General features: G+C 36.0%; 1 long non-coding RNA gene across 1 annotated transcript in view; it reads right to left on the reverse strand.

Moving 5' to 3' along the window:
• Positions 1-7,916: 7,916 nt before the first annotated feature.
• LOC110258406 overlaps positions 7,917-10,911 on the reverse strand; it is a 12,303-nt gene continuing 9,308 nt past the window's right edge. Inside the window, exon 3 of the long non-coding RNA XR_002341145.1 lies at positions 7,917-8,817. This is a non-coding gene — a long non-coding RNA (uncharacterized LOC110258406). The remainder of the gene's footprint in view (positions 8,818-10,911) is intronic.

A 10,911-nucleotide genomic window follows, 5' to 3' on the forward strand; every position in this document is an offset into this window, starting at 1 on the left:
TTCCTGGGCATCTATGGTTAGTTGTGTTTCTCTATTCTCCTCTCTATATCTCAATTTTGGGAGCAATGCTTTGTCTTGTGATGGACTTAAGAAGAGAAGTTTTTTTAAGTTTGTTCAGCTCTTTTTTTTTTTTTTGGTTTGAGTATGGGAATCACAGTTTCCAAATTTTGTGCTGAAATGTCATTGATTGATTTTGGTATGCTAAGTCAACCTTGCATTTTTGGGCTAAATTCTTCCCATGATATATGTTGATGGATTGTTTGCTAATACCTTGTTGAGGATTTTATCTGTAGGTTCATGAAGGATATTCCTTTCTTGTGATTTTTTTGTCTGACTTTTATATCTAGATGATATTGATCTCATTGAGTGAATTGGTAGATTTGCTCTTCCTCTATATTCTGAAAGAGTTTATGAAGAATGGGTGTTATTTGTTCTTTAAATATTTGATAGGATTCAATAAGAAAGTCATCTGGACCTGAGCTTTTCATTATGAGAAAATTTTAAATTACTAATAAAATTTATTTACCTGTCATGGGATTACTCAGATTTTTAATATTTTCTTGTGTCATTTCTGATATTTTGGGTCTTTCTCAGAATTTGTCCACTTGATATAAGATATCTAATATATTGGCCTAAGGTTACTCATAGTATTCTTTTTAATACTTTTAATTTATGTATTGTTGGTAGTGGTGTTACCTCTTTTATATCTGATGCTAATAGGTTTTATCTTTTCTCTTTCTTTTCATAGTCAGTTTAGCTAAAGATTTGGCAATTTATTAATTTATTTATTTATTTTTGTCTTTTTGCCATTTCTTGGGCCATTCCTGCGTTATATGGAGGTTCCCAGGCTAGGGGTTTAATCGGAGCCGTAGATGCCAGCCTATGCCAGAGCCACAGCAACGCGGGATCCGAGTGGCATCTATGACCTAAACCACAGCTCATGGCAATGCCAGATCGTTAACCCACTGAGCAAGGGCAGGGATCAAACCCGCAACCTCATGGTTTGTAGTCAGATTCATTAACCACTGCACCACGACGGGAACTCCAGATTTAGCCATTTAATTTATCTCTTCAAACAGCCACCTTTTGGATTGATTGACTTTTGCACTGTTTCTCTGTTTTCTCATTTACTTATTTTCACTCTAATCTTCATTATTTCCTTATTTCTGCTGGCATTTGCTTTGTTTTTCTCTTCTAGGTTTGTGGGGGTATTGTTTGTTTGTTTTTTAGGGCTACATCTGCAGCATTTAGAAGTTTGCAGGCTAGAGGCCCAATAGGAGCTGCAGCTGCCAGCCTAAACCACATACACAGCAAAACCAGGTCTGAGCCACATCTGCTACATACATCACAGCTCATGGCAACACTGGTCTCTTAACCCACTGAGTGAGGCCAGGGATCAAACCTGCATCCTCATGCTACTAGTCAGATTCACAACCCACTGAGCCACAACTGGAAATCCTCTCTTCTAGCTTTTTTTAAAACACAAATTTAAGTTATTCACTTGAAACTTTTCTTCCTTTTAAACATGAGCTTTAAAGATATAAATGTCTCTTCAAGCACTATTTTAGTACATCTTGTCAATTTTAATGCATTGTGACTTTATAATCTTTCATTTCAAAATATAGTCTAATATCCCTTGTGATTTGTTTTTGATGTGTAGTTTTAAAGTATGGATTTTAATATTTAAATATTTGGGTATGTATATGTTTGTGTTTATTTCTAGTTTAATGATTTTGTGGTCAGATGTCATACTAATATGATTTAAACTTTTTAAATTATTTAAGATTTAGTTTATGCACTAGAACTGTTATGTTTAGCATCGGCCTAGCTGTGCTTTTAGTGATGTGTACTCTGAATGAGAAGAGTTCTATACATGCTATTTTAAGACAGGATTGTTAATAGTGTTACTAAAACTTAAATGATTTCTAACATTTTGTCTAGTTGTTCTATTAATTACTATGATTTTGGCTGCTCCCTCCCCAATGCCTAACTCCCCAACCCAACCCCTACTCCACCAGCCCTGCTGAGTGGGGGGAGACTGAGAAAACACTGTACCTAGGGCCACAGAGGTTGGCATGGGGCCTCTGGCCCAGCCCCAGATGCAAACCATCCCCACCTCTCTGTTCTCAACCCCTTGCCTTGTTTGTGGGGGAAAGTCATTGGAAAAAAAGCTCTTGGGAATATTCATAAATGTGCCTTTCTCTGGAGGTGGCCATTTTGGGAAAATCTGGCCCCATTCTTCAGTCAGTGCTGAGAAGCCCCAGGGCAAACAACAATCCAGGTGGGATCACAGCCCCACCCCTCAGTAAACAGGCTATGTAAAGACCCCCAGGCACACAGCCACCCCTAATACCATCCAGAGACAAAGCCCCACCCATGAGAGGGATAAGAATCAGCTCCACCTACCAGTGGGCAGGCATCAGCCCCTCTCATCAGGAAGCCAACAGCAAGCCTCCATACCAACTTCAGCCACAAGAGGGGCAGACACCAGAAGTAAGAGAGGCTACAACTCTAATCTGTAAAAAGGTCACCACACCAAAAATCTATAAAACTGAAAAGACAGAGAACTATACCTCAGATGAGTGAGAAAGAAAAACTCCCAGAAAATCAGCTAAGTGATGAGGAGTGTCTCAGCCTCCAGGAAAAAGACTTTAGACTGTTGATGATGAAGATGATGCATGACGCTGGAAATAAACTAGAGGCAAAGATGGATAACTTACAGGAAACACTCACCAAAGAGATACAAGATATAAAACTTAAACAAGGAGATGCAAATACAGTAACTAAAATAAAAAATTCATTAGAAGCAGCTAACAGCAGAATACCGGAGGCAGAAGAATGAATAAGCGAGGTGGAGGACAGATTAGTAGAAATTACAGATGCAGAACAGAAAAGAGAAAAGAGATTGAAAACAAATGAAGAGAGTCTCAGAGAACTCTGGGACAATGTTAAATGCACCAATATCCACATTATAGGGGTGTCAGAGAGAGAAGGGGACAGAAAAAAAATTCCAAGAGATAATAGCCAAAAACTTCCCTGACATGGAAGAGGAACCACTCACTCAAATTCAGGAAGCACAATGAGTACCATATAAAATAAACCCAAGGAGGACTATGCCAAGACACATATTAATCAGGCTGACCAAAATTAAAGTCAAAAAAAAATCTTGAAAGCAGCTAGGGAAAAGACACAAATAACATACAAGGGAACCCTGATAAGGTTATCAGCAGATTTTTCCGCAGAAACTCTGCAGGCCACAAGGGAGTGGCATGATATACTCAACGAAAAACCTCCAACCAAGATTACTCCACCCAGCAAGGCTCTCACTCAGATTTGAAGGAGAAATCAAAACCTTCACAGATAAGCAAAAGCTAAGAGAATTCAGCACCACTAAACCAGCTTTACAACAAATACTAAAGGAACTTCTCTAGGCAGAAAAGAAAAGACAGCAACAGGAAACAAAAATACCACAAATGACAAGTCTCACCAGTAAAGGTATATATACAGTAAAGATAAGAAATATACTGTATATATACAGTAAAGATAAGAAATCATCCATGCACAATTATGCCGCCAAAATCAGAAATCCTGAGAAGAGGTGGGTACAAATGCAGGACACTGGAGATGAACTTGCAATTAAGAGAATAACAACTTCAAACAATCTCAGATATATATAGACTCATATAAAACTTCAGAATAAATGCAAACCAAAAATCTACAATTGATACACAAACAAATAAGAAAAATCAACTCAAATATGAAACTAAAGATAGTCATCAAACCAGAAGAGGAGAGAGCAAGAGAAGGAGGGAAGAAAAAAGAGCAACAAACACAAATCCAAAGCAATTAATAAAATGGCAATAAGAACATACATATCAATAATTACCTTAAATGTAAACAGACTAAATGCCCCAACCAAAAGACATAGACTGGCTGAATGGATACAAAAACAAGGTCCATATATATGCTGTCTCCAAGAGATCCACTTCACTTCTAGGGACCCATACAAATTGAAAGTGAGAGGATGGAAGAAAATATTTCATGCAAACAGGGATCAAAAGAAAGCTGGAGTAGCAATATTCATAACAGACAAAATACACTTTAAAGTGAAGAATATTTTAAGGGACAAAGAAGGTCACTACATAGTGATCAAAGGATCAATCCAAGAAGAAGATACAACAATTTTAAATATCTATGCACCCAACATAAGTTCACCACAATATATAAGGCAACGGCTCACAACCTTAAAGGGACAAATCGACAATAACACAATCATAGTGGGGAACTTTATCACCCCACTTACAGCAATGGACAGATCATCCAGACAGAAAATCAATAAGGAAACACAGGCTCTGAATGAAACATTAGACCAGATGGACTTAATAGATATTTATAGGACATTCCATCCAAAAGCAACAGAATACACATTCTTCTCAAGCGCACATGGAACGTTCGCTAAGATTGATTACATCCTGGGCTACAAACCCAACCTCAGTAACTTCATGAAAATTGAAATCATATCAAGCATCTTTTCTGACCACAATGCTATATGACTGGAAATCAACAACAAGAAGAAAAAACCTGCAAAAAACACAAATATGTGGAGACTCAACAACATGCTACTCAACAACCAATGGGTCACTGAAGAAATCAAAGAGGAAATTAGAAAATACCTAGAAGCAAATGACAACATAGATATAACAATCCAGAATCTATGGGATGCATCAAAAGCTTGTTCTGAGAGGAAAGTTTATAGCAATACAAGCCCACCTCAGGAAACAAGAAAAAGCTCAAGTAAACAAGCTAACTTTACATCTGAAGATGCTCCAGAGAGAAGAAGAGACAAGACCTAAAGGTAGTAGAAGGAAAGAAATCATAAAGATCAGAGCAGAAATCAATGAAATAGAAACAAAGAAAACCATGAAAAGATCAATGAAATGAAAAGCTGGTTCTTTGAAAAGATCACCAAAATTGATAAACCCCTAGGCAGACATATCAAGCAAAAAAGAGAGAGGACTCAAATCAATAAAATTAGAAATGAAAAAGGAGAAGTAACAACGGACATCACAGAAATACAAAGGATCATAAGAGACTACTATATGCAACTATATGCCAGGAAAATGGAAAACCTAGAAGAAATGGACAAATTCTTGGAAAAGTACAATCTTCCAAGACTAAACCAAGATGAAATAGAAAAGATGAATGGACCCATCATAAGAACTGAAATTGAAACTGTGATTAAAAAACTTCCAGCAAACAAAAGTTCAGGACCAGATGGCTTCATAGGTGAATTCTATCAAACATTTAGAGAAGAGCTGTACCTATCCTTCTGAAACTATTTCAAAAAGTTGCAGAGGAAGGGATACTCCCAAACTCATTCTATGAGGCCACCATCACCTTCATACCCAAACCAGACAGAGATACCACAAAAAAAAGAAAACTACAGGCCAATTTCACTGATGAACATTGATGCAAAATCCTCAACAAAATACTAGCAAACCACGTCCAACAATACATTAAAAGGATTGTACATCATGATCAAGTGGGATTTACCCCAGGGATGCAAGGGTTCTTCAATATCCGCAAATCAATCAGTGTGATACACCATATTAACAAACTGAAGAATAAAAACCATATGATCCTCTCAACAGACGTGGGAAAAGCCTTTGACAAAATCCAACACCCAATTCTGAGAAAAACCCTTCAGAAAGTGGGCATAACGGGAACCTACCTCAAAATAATACAGGCCATATATGACAAACCCACAGCAAACATTATTCTCAATGGTGAAAAGCTGAAAGAATTCCTGCTGAGATCAAGGACAAGACAAGGATGTCCACTCTCACCACTGCTATTCAACATAGCTGTGGAAGTCCTAGCTACAGCAATCAGAGAAGGAAAAGAGATAAAAGGAATCCAAATTGGAAAGGAAGAAATAAAACTATCCCTATTTGCAGATGACATGATACTATACCTAGAGAGTCCTAAAGACTCTACCAGAAAACTGTTAGAACTCATCCATGAATTTGGCAAAGTCACGGGATACAAAATTAATCCACAGAAATTTATGGCATTTCTATACACTAACAATGAAAGAGCAGAAAGACAAATTAGGGAAGCAATCCCATTTACCACTGCATCCAAAAGAATAAAATACCTACGGGCATACATACCTAAAGAGACAAAACACCTGTACTCTGAAAACTATAAGACACTGATGACGGACATCAAAGATGACACAAATAGATGGAAAGACATACCATGTTCTTGGATTGGAAGAGTTAATATTATCAAAATGACTATACTACCTAAGGCAACCTACAGATTCAATGCAATCCCTATCAAATTACCAAGGACATTTTTCACAGAACTCAAACAAAATATTTTAAAGTTTGGAAGCACAAAAGACCCAGAATAGCCAAAGACATCCTGAAAAAGAAAAATGGAGCTGGAGGAATCCGGCTCCCAGACCTCAGACTATACTACAAAGCAACAATCATTAAAACCATATATGGTACTGGAACAAAGACAGAAATATAGATCAGTGGAACAGGATAGAAAGCCAAGAACTCAACCCACACACCTTCAGCCAACTAATCTATGACAAAGGAGGCAAGAATATACAATGGAGAACAGACAGCCTGTTCAATGAATGGTGCTGGGAAAACTAGACAGCCACATGGAAAAGAATGAAATTAGAACACTCCCTAACACCATACACAAAAATAAACTCAAAATGGATTAGAGACCTAGATATAAGACCAGACACTACAAAACTCTTAGAGGAAAACATAGGCCAAACCCTCTCTGACATAAACGACAGCAACATCTTCTCAGATCCACCTCTGAGTAATGACAGTAAAAACAAAAATAATCAAATGGGACCTAATCAAACTTCAACGTTTCTGCACAGCAAAGAAAACCCTAAACAAAACGAAAAGACAACCCACAGAATGGGAGAAAATCTTTGCAAGTGAATCAACTGACAAGGCATTAATCTCCAAAATTTATAAACACCTTCTGCAGCTCCATACCAAAAAAACCAAACCACCCCATCAAAAAATGGGCAGAAGTTCTAAACAGACAATTCTCCAAAGAAGACATACAGATGGCCAAAAAACACATGAAAAGATGTTCAACATCACTCATTATTAGAGCAATGCAAATCAAAACAACTGTGAGGTACCATCTTACACCAGCCAGAATGGCCATCATCAAAAAGTCTACAGACAATAAGTGCTGGAGAGGGTGTGGAGAAAAAGGAACACTAGTACACTGTTGGTGGGATTGTAAATTGGTGCAACCACTGTGGAAAGCAGTATGGAGATTCCTCAGAAAACTAAACATAGAACTACCATTTGATCCAGCAATCCCACTCCTGGGCATCTATCCAGAGAAAACCATGATTCACAAAGACACACGTACTCTGATGTTCACTGCAGCACTATTTGCAACAGCCAAGACATGGAAACAACCTAAATGTCCATCAACGGAGGAGTGGATAAAGAAGACATGATACATATACACAAGGGAATATTACTCACCCATTAAAAGGAATGAAATATTGGCATTTTAGCAACATGGATGGACCTAGAAATTATCATGCTAAGTGAAGTCAGTCATACAATGAAACACCAACCTCAAATGCTTTCACTGACTATGGAATCTGAAAAAAGGAAACAATGAACTTCTTTGCAGAACAGAGTTCTTTGCAGAACTCACAGACTTTGAAAAACTTATGGTTTCCAAAGGAGACACTTCGGGGCGTGGGGGGATGCACTGAGGTTGTGGGATGGAAATCCTATAAAATTGGATTGTGATGATCATTGTACAACTATAAATGTAATAAATTCACTGAGTAATAAAAATTAAAAAACATTTAAACTATATATATCTCTATCATCTATCTATCCATCTATCTATATATCATCTATTTATCTATAAAACATGTAAAGAAAACAATTAAAGGAGAAAACATCTAAACGGCCAAGAAACATAATAGGATGCTGAAATTCAGGTGTGAACAACAACAGCAAAAAAGAATGGAAGTAACAGCCTCCTTACTACAGAATTAAAAAGTCACTCAGTTAAGTGCTATAGATGCCACATCACCTTCTGGAGTTTATCAGATTAACCAGCACTGCTTAGAGAACATCTCAATTGAACCTATCATGAGATTTAGAAATATCTGCCAAAAATATCCCCCCCAAATTTAGAAATATCTGCCAAAAATAATTTAAAAAATATCCCCAAATTGTTACACTTGAAATTAGTTTCTAAGTATACCTGATGTTAGAGAAGGTAAGTTTACTCCAGATCTTTAAATATGAAAGTATTCAAAAAGAGTATTACATCATAGAGTTGATCTCCACATATCTTGGCCATCACAAACTAACTTGGCTGATCATGAGAGTCAGATGGAGGAACATTTAGAAAACTAAATTCTCACACCACCAATTAACTCCTGCAAAATGAAAATCCTAGTTCAGAATCTTATGTATAAATACAGTTCCTCGGTTACCTACACAAGGAGACAGTTATCCAAGCCATATTCTGGGTGGTGATGGCTTCTCCCTTGTCCTTCATGCACGGATGTCATCTCAAAGTCACAAAAGGGCCAGATACATGCGCCCTCATTGGACCATGAACTGTTTCCATACTCGCAGAAAATTTTATTTATGTCATTCTTTCAGAAAAATATGACTTTTCAATTTTTTGAGAATTTTCCAGTTGAGTATGGATGTCCTTTTATCTGAAGAAATTTGAATCTTGATTGTGAACAGAGATTAAGAATACTCATGGCAGGCAGAATTTCTCCTATGAACAAACAAATGTTTAATCAACATTTTGATTGAAGGGAAAGTTGTAAATTTTGGATGAATTGTTTAGATTAAAAAAATGCTATTTGAGTTTTACCAATCAAATTGAAATAGTGAAACAGCCTTTGCCACGTTTTGATTCTCAACTAGTTATAATATCTGGTTTTCATTCCATATTGTTGAACTTTGGGTTTCTTGGAGGATGAAGAATAATTTGGTATACATACTCTATTGTTTTGATTAAATCATTTTAATTTGTGAAAAAGCCAGTCAAGTCATTACTGGTACAGGCAAATACTCTCTGAGGTAAGGGCAAAGGTCTGGAAACACTTTATCTACGTTTAACTGCAGCACATATTATTGAGTCATTCATTTGGGGCATCTACAAGGGTGATCATTATCTAATTAAATTCTTAGGGACCTTAGTCATAATTTTGAAGGTAGACTCTTTATCTCCAGATAATCACCTTATATAATAGGACTTACAAAAAATTATAAAAGAATAAATAGAGGTCAGATCACCAAAAGGGAAAAAGCCCAGCCTGGGTAGAAATGAAATATGTACAAATTTTCTTATTTAAATCATTATCCCCAAAATAGGCAAAACTGTTTAAAAATTGTCTTTGCAGATGACATCTGACCTCATTTCCAGAAGATTATGAATGCAAACTTCAGAACAAATCATTTAAAACTTGTTTCTAATGCAGATAAAGTCTGTCACAAAATTTGCCCCAGATTTTCAAGCGGCAGGTTGATAAAATTTGTGTTCATGTAAGAGTGGAGATAGAGAAACATTTGTGGACTAATTGTATTTATCTCAATGTGCTTCTTATGAAGGATTCACCAAAAAAACCTATATATATATATATATATATATATACACACACACCACACACACACATATATGCCACAAAATGTTGCAATACATTTCAAAGGACTTAAATCATACAGACTATCTATCTATAGAGATAGATGTATAGATATGTAATAAAGAAAATGTAATTCAACTAGAAATTGCTAACAAAAATATAATATTTTCCAAATATATGCAAATTAAGCAACACAAGTCTAATTTAACCATGAACATTTTGAAAAATAAAATTTCAAGAGAAATATAATGGTATACATATATACAACATATATTAAAGATATTGATGAATTATATGTATAAACTACATACAATTTGTGCTACATATTATGTATGTAATATTAACTAGGTGCAGCTAAAGGAGTGGCTAGAGAGACATTTACAGCTTTAAAATCAAGTATTAGAAAACAAGAAATATTACAAGAAATGACCTAAGCTTCTATGTCAAAAAGCTAGAAAAGGAAAATAAAATAAGTACAGAAAACATTATAGCATAGAAATAGGATATAGGAGAAATAAATCATTGAAATAAATATTGATTGAGGAGTTCCTGTGGTGCCTCAGCAGCAATGAACCCAACTAGTATCCATGAGGACATGGGTTCAATCCCTGGCCTCACTCAGTGGGTTAAGGATTCAGCATTGCTGTGGGCTGTAGTGTAGGTCACAGACGTGGCTCAGATCTGGCATTGCTATAGCTGTGGCAACTACAACTTCGATTTGTCCCCTAGGCCAGGAACTTCCATATGCCACAGGCATGGCCTTAAAAAGACTCTCTCTCTCTATATATATATATAAAACATATGAAGATATATGTAAAACATATGAATATGTTTATATCCCTATATAAACACACACACGCACACACATATATATAATATGTTTATATCTATAAAACATATGAATCCAGGAATTGGTTCAATGAAACTTTGATAAAATTGATAAGCTTCTAGCAAAGTGGATTTAGAATACAGAAAAAATAAATTATCAATCAAGAATCAAGAAAATGTCATCACTGCAGATCATACAGAACTTAAAAAGATACTAAAGCATATGATAAATGAATTTATGATAAAATACTTCTCAACTAAGTAAACTGTCACTGCTTTGAAACACACAACCTTCTAAATAAACACACTAATAAAATGATGTAAAGCTAAAATAATCTACTACCCAATACAATCAATTATTTGGAGTCCTTCCTTTCCCTAAACAGAATTCTATC

Source organism: Sus scrofa, unplaced genomic scaffold (assembly GCF_000003025.6).
Source record: "Sus scrofa isolate TJ Tabasco breed Duroc unplaced genomic scaffold, Sscrofa11.1 Contig2015, whole genome shotgun sequence".
Classification (NCBI taxonomy): Eukaryota; Metazoa; Chordata; class Mammalia; order Artiodactyla; family Suidae; genus Sus; species Sus scrofa.